This window comes from Humulus lupulus, chromosome 6, assembly GCF_963169125.1.
Source record: "Humulus lupulus chromosome 6, drHumLupu1.1, whole genome shotgun sequence".
NCBI lineage: Eukaryota > Viridiplantae > Streptophyta > Magnoliopsida > Rosales > Cannabaceae > Humulus > Humulus lupulus.
Window position 1 is genome coordinate 57980105 of NC_084798.1, and position 16890 is coordinate 57996994.

Here is a 16890-nt window from a genome sequence, read left to right on the forward strand (position 1 = left end):
TCTCCACTACTTATTTAGTACAAGTGTCAGAGGAGTGGCTCGAGGCGTAGTGGTGCTGGTGGTGGTGTCGGCTCTGACATCTGGTTAGAATCATACAGACCATGTCCCCTCTCCTAGTACTCTCACTACTTGTCTAGCATGAGTATTTGGATCAAACATACGGGGTCTTAAAGGTCGTACCCCATAAAATATCGTACTAATACGATCCTTTTGAATTATACAACCTCTGAATGTTAGGGTCGCCATAGGTCTTCATAGGAGACACCCTCTTGAGGTGTAGGGTGCGAGACACCTGGTGCACGCGGGGGTCGTGGCACAAAACGAATCTCTTGGATCCTTGGCGCAAGGCACCCAAAGCACCTCAGGGCCACCCACGAGACGTAGGTGATAAGTGCGCAAGACGGCCCCTCGTGAGGCCCTGGTGGTGTGGCACTGATGCCATGAGACGCCCCTCAAGAGGCCCTGGTGGCACAGCACTGATGGCGCAAGACGCCTCTGGCGAGACCCTGCGCGCGTGGCACTGATGGCGCAAGACGCGTCTCGCGAGGCCCTGCGTGCGCGACAGTGATGGCACAAGACTCCCCTCGTGAGGCCCTGGTGGCATGGCATGGATGGCGCGAGATGCCTCTCGCGAGGCCCTACACGCGTGGCACTGATGTCGCGAGACGCCCCTCACGAGGCCCTGGTGGCACGACACGGATGGTGTGAGACGCCTCTCGTGAGGCCCTGCGCGCGTGGCACAGATTGTGCGAGACGCCCCTCATGAGGCCCTGGTGGCGTGGTACTGATGGTGCGAGATGCCTCCTTGTGAGGCCCTGGTGGCGCGGCATGTCACGAGGCGTGTCACGAGGCCCTGTGCGCGCAGATCCAGGTGGCGTCGCGAGGTGTATCGCGAGACCCTGTGCGCGCAGATCTAGGTGGTGTTGCGAGGCCCTGCGCGCGGATTCCATGTCCCGAGGCCATGATAAGGATCCCACTTGAGGGGAGGTAGTCGCGAGATTGGTCTCGCGAAGGGCTGATGCATGTGACGCGGGGCGCTGCCTGGTGTGTGAGTCGTGGCCTCGCTGAGTGCATGGGTGCCAGGTACGCTGAGAATAGCATTTCTTGCCTCCTTGGGAGAAGATGGTGGCCCGAGGGCCTTGTGGCACAAGCATTTATTTAGGCATTTAGGGGACCTTAATGTGTGCTTTGGACCTTTCACAAGTACAGAATTTTGAGCATCCAGAGATGGTATCAAAGCAACGGTTCATTCGCATGAAGTTCTCCTTGATACACACGCTCAAGCTCTGAATCTAACCGCCAAGTGTTTATGATTATAGTTATTATGTTTATATGTATAGCTAACGATTTTAGCCTTTATGTTTTCATTTAAGAATGAATGGAGCATTAACTTATGAGGAATCCGAGCCATTAAGGCTTTAAAAATAATTAGAGAACCACAAAACACCGTAGGAGTGCTTGAAAGAATCACTCGAAGACTACTTTTGTTCCACAGGGAGATAGGTCACCTCCAAGAATCTAAGCAAATCATGATGAGATCAACAGAGCAATGTGTTTTAGTAATTAGACTCTTTAGAGATTATCCTACGGTGATTGTAGCCTTAGAAGAAATTTGGGAGACGATAGATGACGAAGATGAATTGTCGATAGCTATGAGATATTATTTTCTCATACTTAGGTTCACTTAAAAAAATGGAATTTCAATTTACAAATGAGCAAAAACATAGAATTTTTACGAATCTTCCTCGACGGCATTTTGAGACACAAGACAATTATGACTACGAAGAGATAGATGACGATATGTTAGATGAAGGATCGGATGTAGAAGATCCCGATATTTATAATAGATTAGTTTCCTTGTTTATTTTATTTTATGATTGTAAATAGTGAAAAACTTTTTTTTCCAAATTAATATCATTGTTATTTTGTTAACATGTATGAGTTTGATTTTCTTTGGCAATCATAATAAATAATAAATTCAATAAATAATGACTAAGTTCGGTGAGGGTGGATACAAATCAATGGACCGGGTTTCTATATTGAGAGTTAGGGGGCCATTGTAGTGGGAACGACTTTACTGATCCCAGCCCTCCCTCAATATGGTTAACTTTGGAACAACAATGAGTTTCGAGCCTGAGAATTAAGTCATATAGGATTATTAGAAAAAAAATTAAGTATAGAAACCCACTCTAATAATAAAGAAGGCTTATATAACTTTCATAAGAAATCATAATTAATAGGTCTGAGTTATGTTTGCTTAGATTAAGTTTTGCCTTAGAGCCTATTAAGGTAAGTTCTAATATGCTTTCTCAACTATTAGAACTCTGCTGAAGATGTCGCTCAGAAGGACTGCACGCACAAACGTCAATGCCTCTAGCGTCGCTTCTAAGAGTAATGAAGCCCCTCCAGTTCACAGAAGGGCAGTGCGTTCTACTGCCAACCGAAGCCCACCGCAGCCGCCGCCAGTTGACATCACCGCAGAAATTGTCTGGCTACGACAACAAGTGGAAGAGTTGCTATAACAACAACGACAATAGACTCAGCCTTCACCTCAGCCGCAACCACAGCCTCAGCAAATGGCTCAAGTACCCCATCAAGTAGGTCCTTATGGGGGATGGGTAATGGTGAACTATGCGCCATTCCCAGCTCAGCACATGGAGCCAATCTATGAGCGGTTTCGTAAGCAACACACCTCAAACTTTGAAGGGACAACAAACCCCTTTGAGGCAGAAGAATGGCTCAAAAATGTAGAGCCGATCCTAGCGCATATGAATCTTGGAAACGCGGACCACATATCTTGCATTTCGTCTCTGCTTAAGAAGGATGCTAGAATATGGTGGGACCTAGTACAATAGACTCACGATGTCGCCAACATGACTTGGACCAGATTTGTGGAGTTGTTCCACAAAAAGTACTACAACTCGGCAGTCATCGCTACAAGGGTCGAGGAGTTCGCTAGTTTGAAGTAGGGCAACTTGACGGTAGTATAATATGCTCGGTAGTTCGACAGATTAGCCATGTTTGCACCAGAGTTAGTTCCAACTGACTTTCTGAGGGTGAGCAAGTTCATTAGAGGACTTAGACCAAAGATTGAGTTAGGGGTTAAGATAGCAAAGCCGGGAAATACTACTTATACCGATGTTCTAGAAACGACAATAGAAGTGGAAAGGCTTCAGGTGAATGTTAGTAAAGAGGAGGCTAGTAAGCCTGAGCCTAAACAGCAGGGTCAACCCCAGAATGGTCAGAACAACCACAACAACAACCATCAGTCCAACAACAATATTAGTGGTCAGAAAAGAAGGCATTATGACAACAAGCAGTCCAATAATGATAAAAGAGCATGGACAAACAACGGAGGCAATAAGTTAGAATACCCGCGATGCTCTAAGTGCCAAAAGAAACATCTTGGGGAATGTCGTGCAAAGACAAAGGAATGTTACAATTATGGTCAGGAAGGTCACCGAAAGAAAGAGTGTCCCTAGCTCAAACCAGAGGGAAAAAGGGACGACAAGATGGTTTCTGCCAGGATATTTTCCTTAAACCAAGGAGAGGATGACGCTAGCAACAAAGTGGTCATAGGTCGGATTCCTACCCTCAATAATATATGTTCTGGTACTATTTGATTCGGGAGTAGAATACTCATATATATCGTTAGGAATGATAGAGAAATTAGACAAACCTTGTAGAACTAGGTTTGTAACATAATTGCCTTCGGGTGAAGTAGTCCTATCATCACGAATAGTGCGAGACGTACCGATCAGAATTGAGGACATAGAGCTAGAAGGAGACCTGATAGAACTAGAGATCAAAGACTTTGACGTGATACTAGGAAATGACTGGCTAGCAAGGTATGGCGCAACCATCGACTGCAGGCGTAATCAAGTAACGTTCGAGACTCCTGAAGGTCAGAGACTATGCTATATGGAAAAAGATTTAGGACTGCGTATGCTACTTATTTTATATCTTAAAGCTCGGAGGATGATAGAAAAAGGATGTCACGCATTCTTAGCCAATGTTACGAATGTGGTAAAGGAAACTCCACTAAAGGTTGGAGACGTCCGCATTATAAAGGAATTCCCAGAGGTATTTCCTGACGACTACCAGGATTGCCGCCGACACGGGAGATAGACTTCAAAATCAAAATAGTACCAGGCACCGAGCCTATTTTAAAGGCACCATACTAGATGGCACATACTGAACTCAAGGAGTTAAAGACGCAGCTACAAGAACACCTACACTTGGGTTTGATTAGACCGAGCGATTCGCCATGGGGAGCATTGGTTCTATTTGTGAAGAAGAAGGACGGAAGTATGCGGATGTGTATAGATTACCACGAGCTAAATAAGGTGACAATTAAGAATAAGTACCCGCTACCCCGAATTGACTTTTTTGATCAACTCCAAGGGGCAACCATTTTTTTAGATTGATCTGTGGTCCAGGTATCACCAGCTCAAAGTACAGAAAAAGGATAATCCCAAGATGGTTTTTACAACTCGTTATGGACATTACAAGTTTCTAGTTATGTCTTTCGGTCTTGCCAACGCTCCAGCCACGTTTATGGATTTAATGAATAGAGTCTTTAAGGATTACTTGTATATCTTGGTGTACTCAAAAGGACGAAGTTGAGCATGAGGAACATTTAAGATTAATCTTGTTACAATTAAAGGAGCATCAACTTTACGCCAAGTTCAAGAAGTGCAAATTTTGGCATTCGCAAGTAGCGTTCCTCAGGCATATAGTATCCAAGGAAGAAGTGGCTATAGACCCATCTAAAGTATAGGCTGTGAAGGATTGGCCAAGACCAAAGAACGCATCAGAGGTAATGAGCTTTATGGGATTAGCAGGTTATTATCGGAGGTTTGTAGAGGGTTTTTCCAAGATAGCCACTCCACTCACCAACCTGACCCAGAAGCAACAACGGTTCAACTGGACTGATAAGTGTAAAGAGAGCTTCCAGTTGCTTAAGGATAAGCTATGCTCAGCACCAGTACTTTATGTACCAACACCCAATGATAAGTTTGTCACCTATTGTGATGCGTCGAAGCAAGGATTACATTGTGTGCTAATGCAGAATGATAAGGTGATAGCCTACGCCTCAAGGCAAACGTAGTTGCTGATGCGCTAAGTAGGAAGAATTACGGAAGTCTAGTATCATTAGCTCAAATAGAAAAGCCACTACAGCAAGAGCTGATCAATGCTAGAATAGAAGTAGTCATTGGTAAACTGGCTAACTTGTCCATACAGTCAAGTCTGTTAGAAGATATATGGATTGGGCAAGGGCATGATGACACATTAGTAGCAAATATGGATGCAGTTAGAGAAGACAAGGCTACAGATTTCTCAATATCAGGTCAAGGGTTATTAAGATATAAGGATCGGGTATGCGTGCCAAATGATCAAAGGATTAAGATGATGATTCTAGAAGAAGCGCACAGTACCCCATACTCAGTTCACCCAAAATCAACCAAGATGACACACGACATCAAGGCAATATATTGGTGGCCAGGAATGAAGAAGGACATAGAAGACTTTGTGTCTAAATGTTTAGTATGCCAGCAAGTGAAAGCAGAACATCAGTGGCCTGCAGGCTTATTGCAACCACTTAGCATACCAGAATGGAAATGGGACGATATAGTTATGGATTTCGTGACAAGTTTGCCACGAACAAGTAAGTAGCATGATTCAGCTTGGGTGTAATAGATAGACTAACCAAGTCAGCTCATTTCTTGCCTGTTAAGACTTCATACACAGTGGATCAATACGCAGACGTTTAAGTCCAAGAAATAGTATGACTGCATAGAATCCCTAAGACAATAGTATTTGATAGAGGATAAGTGTTTACATCGAGATCTTGGAGTAAGTATTTGCCGCTGATAGAATTCTCCTACAACAATAGCTACCAGTCAACGATCGAGATGGCACCTTATGAGTTATTTTATGGAAGAAGGTGCAGGTCGCCATTGCATTGAGATGAGGTAGGAGAAAGGCAGCTCCTTGGTCCCGAAGCTGTTAGAAAAGCTCAGGAAGCAGTAGCGCTGATTAGAAAGCGTATGCTCGCTGCTCAAAGTCATCAGAAAAGCTCTGTGGATGCCAAGCGACGTGATGTGGAATTCAAAGATGGAGATCAAGTCTTCCTAAAGATATCTCCTATGAAAGGCATGAAGCGGTTTGGGAAGAAAGGCCAGCTTAGTCCCCGATTTTTAGGTCCTTTTGAGATATTGGACAAAGTGAGAGCAGTTGCGTATAGATTAGCCCTACCGCCAGCTTTAGTAGATAGCCATAATGTGTTCCACATCTCAATGCTATGAAAGTATGTGTCAGACCCATCTCACATCCTCAAGTATGATACAATAGCACTCCAGAAAGACTTGAGTTACGAGGAACAACCGGTTAGCATCCTAGATAGAGGGATGAAGCAGTTAGGGTCCAAGAATATTCCAATAGTCAAAGTCCTATGGAGTAATAGTTTTGAACGGGAGGCAACGTGGGAGTTGGAGAAAGACATGCAAGGCCGATATCCAGAATTGTTTGGTAAGTAAATTTCGAGGACAAAATTCTTTTTAGTAGGGGAGAATAGTAGAGTCCAAGAATATTCCGATAGTCAAAGTCCTATGGAGTAATAGTTTTGAACGGGAGGCAACGTGGGAGTTGGAGAAAGACATGCAAGGCCGGTATCCAGAATTGTTTGGTAAGTAAATTTTGAGGACAAAATTCTTTTTAGTAGGGGAGAATAGTAGAGTCCAAGAATTTTACTTAGCTAGTTAGATAGTAGTAGTAGTAGTAGTTATAGTATGTTTATTATTGTGGATTTTGGTTCAAGCCGGGACTTAGTTGAACACTCGTAGCATCACTTATAGATTTTATAAGTTTAATCTATAGTTTAAGAATATTAATTATAACATAAGGTTTGATTAATATAGCTGATCATGAAGATGATATTTATTATACTATAAGGTATAGATAGAACTAATACGGTCATGACACTTGTCAAGTGCATGTTTATTGAGAAATTAAGTATTTTTGAGGAATAGTTTTATATGAGAAATATTTGAAAACCCCAGAATCTGCCATCAGCTTTAAAATCATTTTATGACTTAGTCAAAGCTGTCTACCCAATTCATATTAGGCTGAAAAAGTGCAATTACGTGTATAATATTTCAGCGTATGCCGATATATCGTAGCTCTAGGGGCGATACATCGCCACACGGGGAATATGAAAACACGTAACTTCGCACGAACGCTTCGACGAGCCTCAGGGATATAAGCTCAGGCGATATATCGCCTACCATGGGCGATATATCAGCCCTAGGGCAAGTTTTTCAAATGGTTTTGAAACCGAGCTCATTTTAATCCTTAACCTCTTAGCAAGCCTCTGAATCTTTTGACCAAGTCTTAAGCCTCTGATGAAAGAATATTCAAATGTTTTTCAATTAAAATTCATTATTTTTATTCAAGCTAAAAGAAGATCTTTTCATTCTTGAACTCTATAAATAGGACCTAGTACCCAACCATTTCTTTCATTCTTCAAGCTGAGTTCAGAGCCTTCAAGCTGCTAGGTTTACTTTAAAGTGTTAAACACTTGGGTTGGGGTTATAACCTTTATCATCTTAAGCTTATTAAACACTTGGGAAGTAAGGTTAATAGTGTGTTTTTGATATCATGGTGTAGTTTGGTTCTAGTGCATTCAAAGGTATTCCTATTCCTAGTTCATTTCTGTATGTTTCATTAGTTTCTTATAGTTTTCTCTACTCAAATCCTAACTCGCTGTTTCTCATTATCTTGGTTAGGTATTTAAAGGTTTCATTTCGGTAAGCTCTTATTCTCAGTGGTTTAGTTCATTCCTTTTCCATCTCTTTCTTTTAGAAATACTCACCTTCTCATTGTTGGTTTTAGGAGAGTTCTAAAATCCCGTCCTTGTTCTCACATCCCGGTATTGGTAAGGAAAATAGGATAGTTTCTATATGCTTATATGTTATGTATAATATGTTATGATATGTTATGATTATGTTTTTAGGGGCTCATATTTACTTAGCTAGCAAACCTCAATGTGTTGAGGCTCATAGTTGCTTAGCTAGTAAACACCAATGTTTTTATGTTATCTAGGGCTCATAGTTGCTTAGCTAGCAAACCTCAATATATTTTGAGGCTCACAGTTGCTTAGCTTGCAAACCCTAGTGTTGACCATGTACATGGGTTAGAATTGTGATATATGTTTTATAGTATATGTTTATGATATAGTCTTGTGTATATGATTTATGTTGTATGATTTTTAGTAGATTTTCCTTGCTGGGCATTAGCCTCATTCCTTTATTTTTATATGTGCAGGAAGTTAGTTATGGCGGCAGTAAGATTCTTGACAGCTTGGGATTGTGTATTGAGGAAGAATGGATTCAGTGGACTGTGTGAACGATTCGAGGACAACGTTGTTTTAAGTCTTTTTAATTATGACTTCTATGTATTTTCTGCACTTGATTTTGTAACAAATTTATTTAAGATCTAAGATTTAAGTTATGTTTTATTTTATATTCAAACAATGGGATCCCATACCATACTCTGAATTTTATGTATTTCAACATTTCCTTTATAGTTTTTAATAAAGTTATGAATGTTTCATATGTATGTTTCCTTAATAATAGTATCTATGTATAAGTAGTTTTAATGGTCCAAAGTCTAGAATTAGTTAGGTCATTACACTTTTCTGCAACAAAGTTGACTGTTGCTACAATAAAATGTTAGAATTTCCGCTCCAAGTTGATTTCCTTGCACATGTTTCACTAAGCCTTCCAATCACCCTTTCTTTTTTTGCCTTCAAAATAGATACCACATTTTTAGAATATAATCCCAGTATTTTCCACAAGAGTTATCATTAATTAAAACAAAATACACAAACAAAATTAAAAGACAAAATGACTAAAACCACACAATGATAACACAAACACTCTATTTCACTTAAATTTTTAAGTTCAAAAGCTCAATTAATAACTCTATAGTCTATGCACACTCTCCACCCCATTTGTACTCGAGTAGGGATTAATTCATTTTTCTCATTTTCAACAACTATGATTGCACACTTCTTAGGCACAACTTGAACTGGACAAACTCATTGACTATTATAAATAGGGTAAATGATACCTACGTCTAATAGTTTGATGACCTCTTCTCTAACTACTTCTTTCATATTTGGATTTAGCCTTCTTTGACATTCCCTAGAGGTTTTAGAATTCTTTTCTAGATGAATTCTATGCATACATATGGATGGGCTAATTCCTTTAATGTCTCAAATGGTCCAACATATGGCTTCTTTGTATTTTCTAAGGACATCTAATAATTTATCTTCGTATTCTTTATCTATGTCGGATGCTATGATAACAGGTAAGGTTTCAGACACTCCTAGAAAAGCATATTTTAAATTTTTTGGCAAATGTTTCAGGTCTAACTTTGGAGACTCAGAAATTGATTGAATATGCTCTAGGGGTGAAAAAGGTTCAGTTATGGTATCATTTAAGGGCATAGATTCTAACAAAGAATTCACATAATTCATGGAATCTTCAACTTGTAAGCTCATACCAAAATATTTTTCACAAAAGTCAAGCAAGTCATTTCAATCATCTTCAAAAATATTCTCAATCATGTTAACTTCATGCACTTCCTCACACTTAAAAGATTTAGCGATATTAAATACATTCAATTCAACAGTCATATTTCCAAAATATAATTTTAAAACGTCATTACGATAATTAATGATTGCATTAAATGTAGCTAAGAATGGTTTACCAAAAATGATAGGAATTTGAGCATGCACATTTTTCACAGGTTGAGTATCAAGAACAATGAAGTCAACAGGAAAGTAAAATTTATCAACTTTTATTAAAACATCTTCTATAATGCCTCTAGGAATTTTCACTGAACGATCGGCTAATTGAAGAGTTATAGAAGTAGGTTTTAGTTCACCGAGACCAAGTTTCTTATAAGCAGAATAAGGAAATAAATTCACACTATTACCCAAATCAAGTAAAGCCTTGTTAATAAAATGACCACCAATAATGCATGAAATTGTGGGACACCCAGGATCTTTATATTTAACAAGACTCTTATATTGAATAATGGAACTAGATTGTTTAGTTAAAAATGCATTTTTAGGAACATTAGTGTTTCTTTTTACAGTACAAAGATCCTTCAAAAATTTAGAGTAGGCGGGAATTTGTTTAATGGCATCTAAGAAAGGGATATTGATACTAACTTATTTAAAAACTTCTAAGATGTCATTATATTGGCCGCCTTTTGTAATTGGAAGTAATCTTTGTGGGAATGAGACTATTGGAATGAAAGGATGGATTGGAGTATCCTCATTTGAAGACATTGGCCTCTACAGAAATGGCTTCTTGGTAGGAAGGACATGATTGGGCATTATGGCAAGGACTAGAACATATAGAACAAACATCTTTTCTTGGTTGTATTGGAGAATTTATAGTTTGGCTTATGGCTAAAGCTTCTATTTTTCTCGCTAATTTGTCTAAGGATGTTCTTAACTCTAATTCATCTTTTACTTCATACCTTCCTCATTTTTTTGGTGAATTAGTTGACCTAGACCTAGGATCAAAATAATTCAATTGTTGTGAATTGACAAATAAATCTTCAAGAGCGTCCCAAGCCTCTTGTCCTTGAAATTTTAAAAAATTTCTTCTACGCATAGATTGAATCATTTGATGATTAGAGGGAGGCAAACCATCATAAAAATATTTTGCAAGTCTCCATTTTTCAAAACCATGACGAGGACATTTTAATAATAAATCTTTCCCAACATTCATAAAACTTTTCATTATCTTTTTGAAAAAACTCGGAGATTTCTCTACTTAGATTATCAGTTTTAGATATAGTAAAAAATTTCATCAATAATTTATTATAAAGTTGATTATTGGGAATTGTGCCCTGAAAGCATATGTAATAGACATTGTTTTAAGAAATAAATAAATAAATTGAATTTGTTATGCATATATTTTATGGGCTATATTATTCTATGATAATATTAAGTAAATATCAGAAAAATTTCTAAGTTCATATATGTGATCTAAACCATGTATTGGTACGGGAGGATTGTGTTTAAGATAAATGAACTTGAATAGTTCGCAGTAAAATAAAGTTATGGAATCTTTAGATTAATTACTGCAAGTACGTGTTAGGGTTTTATGCCCTAATTAAAACTCAAATTCTTTGTAATCTCATTTATTATCAATAAAAGAATAGAAATAATTTTTTGACTTGGTCAATCACTTTGCTCACATGTTTTATTTTCATGATTATTTGTTTAATATAAACTTCTATTAAATCCCGAGCATATAGCTAATCGTATTTATAGTGACGTAATCACAATGGAATATAAAAATGATTATATGTTTAAAATAAGTTAGTCCTAAGATTAGTCAGTGTACAAGATTTACACTGACTTGCCAATCTACGATATGATCTACTTACACATTACAGTGTTATGTTCTTTCCAGAACATTAGCAAAGTAGATAAGATCGGATGTATTTGTTACATCGGTTAGGACCGATATTGACAATTGATAAGATAAGTAAACATATCTTTATTATGTATTCTAGTCATATCATATAGTTGACCATAGGTCAATTCAATCTCAATTCTGAGTGGTTAGTATTCTAACTGATTGTATTATTTGAGTTCGTTGACTTGTTCGTTACCAGCTTACCCTACGGACTAGCCCATACTTACATCTTGGGAACTTGGTAGTATAATTGAGTGGGAGTGTTAATAATAGATATGATCATCTATAGCTTCTGATGAAGAAGTGAAATGATGGTTTCCTTTTAGTTTGGTTCAAGGTGTTAAATGATAGAGATCTCATTTCAGTAATTAATATTAGTTTACTAAAATATCATTTACAAGGAACTAAGTGTTTTAAGGATAAAATAGAATGAGGGGTAAAACAGTATTTTAGTCCCATCTCATTGTAGACCATCTATAAAGGATTGAGTGACAATTATGGTTGTAAAAATGGATAATTAATAGCGTATCTATATTTGTTATAGAGCGTTCTATGAATTCAAGAGTGCAATTCCGAATCTTTAGTGGAGTCACAAGGAATTAATAAGTTAGTAAATTTATTTGTTAGATTTATGATAACTTATTGGAGCTTGATTTCATAGGCCCATGGTCCCCATTGTATCTTGGATAAAATCATCTAGATAGTCTCAATTAATTGATTTAATTATCAATTAGAATTATCAAAGTTGACCAGGTCAATTTTGGATTGTTTCATAGAGTTATGTAATTTAGAGAAGAAAAGAGAAATTAGGGCAGATTTATTAATTAAGATAAATTGGCATCTAAATGAATAAATAAATTTAAATCAAGCTTCAAATTATAAATAAGTAATTTGATAAAGGATTTAAATGATTATTTAAACCTATCTCATGTGTTGATAATTGTCCACTGTAGTCTAGGTGATTCTAAGGATACTTTGGAAGACTGTGAAGAATATAGAAGAAAAGTTCAGTTTATTGATAATACTCTGCGACAGAAAGGATACAAGAGTTAGAGAAACTGAAGGAAGGACTATTTCATTCCACTGTGTATACTGTAAGTATTCTTATCATTGTTTCTCTTTGAATTCAATTTTAGAAAAATGTTCTTGGTTATCTCATATTAATTTGTTTAATATTAGATCTATATGAAAATAAATAAAGATCTTGTATAAGTTTCCCCAACAACTGGCCTCAAAGCCTTTGGTAATCTTTATTTTCATGCATGAACATGTTAAAAATTGAATTATTTGATGTGTTTGAATAATTGGATGGTTTTCATATTTTTATGAAGCATATTAATTCTATGTGATTATTAGCAATTTTTAGGTTATTTTGTTGTGCTTTTCTATGCTATAAATTTTTATATACGCTTTATTTTTTGTACAGCATGTTAAAAATTAATTAGAAAATTTTTTTGGTTTGAAAATTTGCTCAAAAAAGAAATTGAAAATTTTGCTCTGCCTGTCATGCGCGCGCGCACCAGCCACACGATGAACAGTCCCTGTGGTACTTTTCATCCAAAAAAAAATTTAATTAAAGAAATAAAAATGTGAAAATTAATTATTTATAATCAAAGCCAAAAATATCATATTTGTTTTTGTAATTAAATTCTTTTTTAAATAAGATATTTTTGTTAGTTGAGATTTAAATAATTAGATACTTTCTACAAAGATTCAAATTCAAATTTAGAAATAGACTAACAACTTAATTTTAAATATTTTAATATATTAAAATATTAGAATTAAGATATCATATATTTAAGATATTTTCTTTTAAATTCTTGATATTTTTATTAAATATTTATTTGAAAATACAAATATCTTTTTATTCTATAGTTTTTAATATTTGAATTATTTGATATTTGAATATTGTTAGTTAGATATTTTTATGGATATTTAAATTTGTTTAACTGTTTTAAGATATTTTAGGTTTGTTATAACTATTTATATTTTATTTTTTAAATGGTTAAAATATTAGCTAATAGTTGTAACAACACAAGATATTTTTGAAAAACAGTTAAAATATTGATTTTAAAATTTAAAATTGGTTCAATTTTGAAAAATATCATTTTTTTTCAACCAATTAATAAAATATTTTTTTTAATAAATGAGATTTAAATTAACTTTGGTTAATTATTGATAAATCCTATTTAAATTAAAAAAAAATTAAATTAACCTAAAACAAAGTTGATTGTTGATAAATGAAATTTAAATTAACTATGGTTAATTGTTGATAAATTTCATTTAAATTGACTTATTTTTGTAAAAATTTAATTAATTTGAATTTTTTTGATAAATTCTAGATAATTAGTTGTGGTATTTTTTGCAAATGAAATAACTTGTGGTATTTTTGCATAAATTCATAGAATTGCTCATATAGTAACATGATTAGGCTCATCCAATTATAACATCTCTGTTTGCACTATATGTGATATTTTTGCAATTGGGCTAAGATGCATATAGTGGCCCATATGTTTGTTAAATATATGGATTTTGCCAATTAAAATATTCATAAAATGATAGGTTTTATTTGGGTCCATTAGAAAATATAAAGTTTAAATTCCTCTCTTGTGGGTGATTCCACTTGTGAATGCCCATTTGCTTTGCATGACTATAGTGAGCCTAATCAATTAATAATAATTAATCAAACGAAGGTTTAAATTTCCTGTCTTTTGGACCTTGTATGGAAGATAGGGGGCCTTTGTAGTGGGAACGACATACCGAACCCAACCCTCCTCCATACAAGCCCAATTGTTAAGGTCCATTTACCTGAGTTGAACTTAATTGTAGAGGTTCATTATATTGGTTAAACCTAAATATTGATTAGCAACAAATTAATTCTAAATTAATTGTATTTGTTTCAATGTGACACTTTATAATTAATAGGAAATTATAGGACTTTGGTTTTAAAATTTTAATCTTTTCAGTTTTTTGGAGAACCATAGTCATTAATTTTTTTAAAATAAATAATAAAAATACTATTTTTAATTTAATAATGAGCTTATTTTAAGAATTTTATTCGATCTCCACCGTTGGTTTAATAGGCAATAGCTTAATCAAATTCTACTAGACTCACCCCTACGGTGACTACTAGGACTAAATCTATGATTATCGAAAGCATGGGTCTAGCTCATAAAATAAGAGATTTCGTTTTCTTATTTTGATCAAATAGTAGGTTGTTAATAGGGTGTCCATTATTAAATGAGTTTACAACTCTATTTAACTAGTGGTATTTTTTACTCTTGCCAACCGGGACAAGGATATCATAGATTAGTTAAAAACCTAAAGAAATAGAGATATGATTGTTTTTGGTATTTTTTCTCATATCTTACATATTTTTGGTATGTGTTGTGCTATTTCTTGAAATATATGTGAATAGGAGTTTTATTGAGCAAATGTGATTGATTTCTATTTTAATGGTAATTTGTAGATTTAAGCTAAGTAGTATTTACTCCCATCTTTTCTCAAGTTTCGATGGAGAAACTCATTGGAGAAAACTTCCTTTATTGGAAGCAGAATATCAACATAGAGTTGATTGGTGACAACTCTGAGTTCGCCATGATTGAGGAATCCCCAGAACGAGCATTGTGTCCGCACGTTCGTGATGGCATCGTCAATGCTCGTGATGGCACTGTAAATGCTTGGATAACACCGTCTCCGCACATACGTGATGACACCGTGAATTCTCGGATGGCACCGTGTCTACACGTGCGTGATCAAATCAACTATGGTCTGACGCAGCTCATGAACGAGCTTCAGACTTTCGAGTCTATCATGGGCGGACCTAGTAAAGGAGGAGAAAATAAAACTAATGTTGTTGTTGCTGGTCCCGCTAAGGCTGAAGCTAACCAAGCTTCATCTTTGAAAGCTAGAAACAAGAGGAAAGATGGACAAAACAACAACCCCAAGCCTGCAAAGGCTGTAAAGACGAGTGCACAACCAAATGCACAGACGCCTAAGGGGAAGAACAAGAAAAACAAGAAAGGTAAAGGTAAGTGTTTTCACTGAAAAGAGAAGGGACATTGGAAACAGGATTGCCCCAAGTTTCTAGCTGCTAAAAACAAAGGTAATGATTATAGTTCATGTATCTTAGAAACATGTGTTTTAGAGAATGATAAATACATTTGGATTATTGATTCTGGATCTACTAACCATGTTTGTAACTCTTTGCAACTTCTTGAATCGTGGGAGGAAGTTGACGAAGGCGGCTTAAAGCTTAGAGTTGGGAACAGAGCATTCGTTGCGGTCCATGCTAGAGGAAGAGCTCGTCTAAAGTTTGAAAATAAATACTTAATTTTAAAAGATGTATTTTTTATTCCAGATTTTAGTAGAAATTTAATTTCAGTTTCCATGTTGCAATTAGAACAATTTGTTATGAATTTCACAAGTTCTAATATATCTATTTCCTTCAATGGATCACAATTGTGTATTGCATGTTTAGAAAACGGGTTTTATATTCTGCGACCTAACGAACCCCTCGCTCTTAACAATGATTTATTTAAAGTAGCTAAACCTAGGACCAATAAACGTCAAAAGACCAATAACAATAATATGACATATTTATAGCACTTGAGACTAGGTCACATTGGCTATGATAGGATTCAAAAGACTTACAAAGGATGGGCCTTTGAGGGAACTCACCTTAGGTGAATTACCTGTCTGCTAATCTTGTCTAGAAGGCAAACTGACCAAGCGTCCATTCTCTACAAAGGGTGGTAGGGCCAAAGAATCACTTGGTCGTGTGCATTCAGATGTTTGTGGACCTTTGAATGTACAAGCCAGGGGTGGTTTTGAGTATTTCATCACTTTCATTGACGATTACTCTAGATACTCATGTCTTTACCTAATGCATAGGAAATCAGAAACATTTTCAAAGTTTCAGAAATTCCTAGCAATGGCTCAGAGGCAATTAGGTAAAACGTTAAAGATCTTGCAATCTGATAGGGGTGGAGAATATTTGGATATGTAATTCCAAGATCATTTAACTGAACTTGAGATTTTATCACAATTTACTGCCCCAGGTACTCTGCAACAAAATGGTGTAGCAGAACGCCGGTACTCCACAACATAGTGGTGTAGCATAACACTGGAACAGAACTTTATTGGAAATGGTTAGATGCATGCTTAGTTACTCAACTCTATCGACTTCATTCTGGGGACATGCAATTGAAACCGCGAACGAAATTCTCAATGTCATGCCGTCTAAATCATTCCCCAAAACACCTTTAGAACACTGGAATGGTCGTGAACCTAGTTTACGCCATTATAGAATCTGGGGGTGTCCTGCCCACGTCCTAAGGAAAACGAAGGGAAAGCTAGAACCGCAAACTGAAGTTTGCATGTTTGT

The 16890-nt window shown here is 36.3% G+C and overlaps 1 pseudogene; it reads left to right on the forward strand.

Moving 5' to 3' along the window:
• The first annotated feature begins 10761 nt into the window (after positions 1-10761).
• On the forward strand, positions 10762-10860 carry LOC133787592 (small nucleolar RNA R71; annotated as a pseudogene).
• Positions 10861-16890: the final 6030 nt, after the last annotated feature.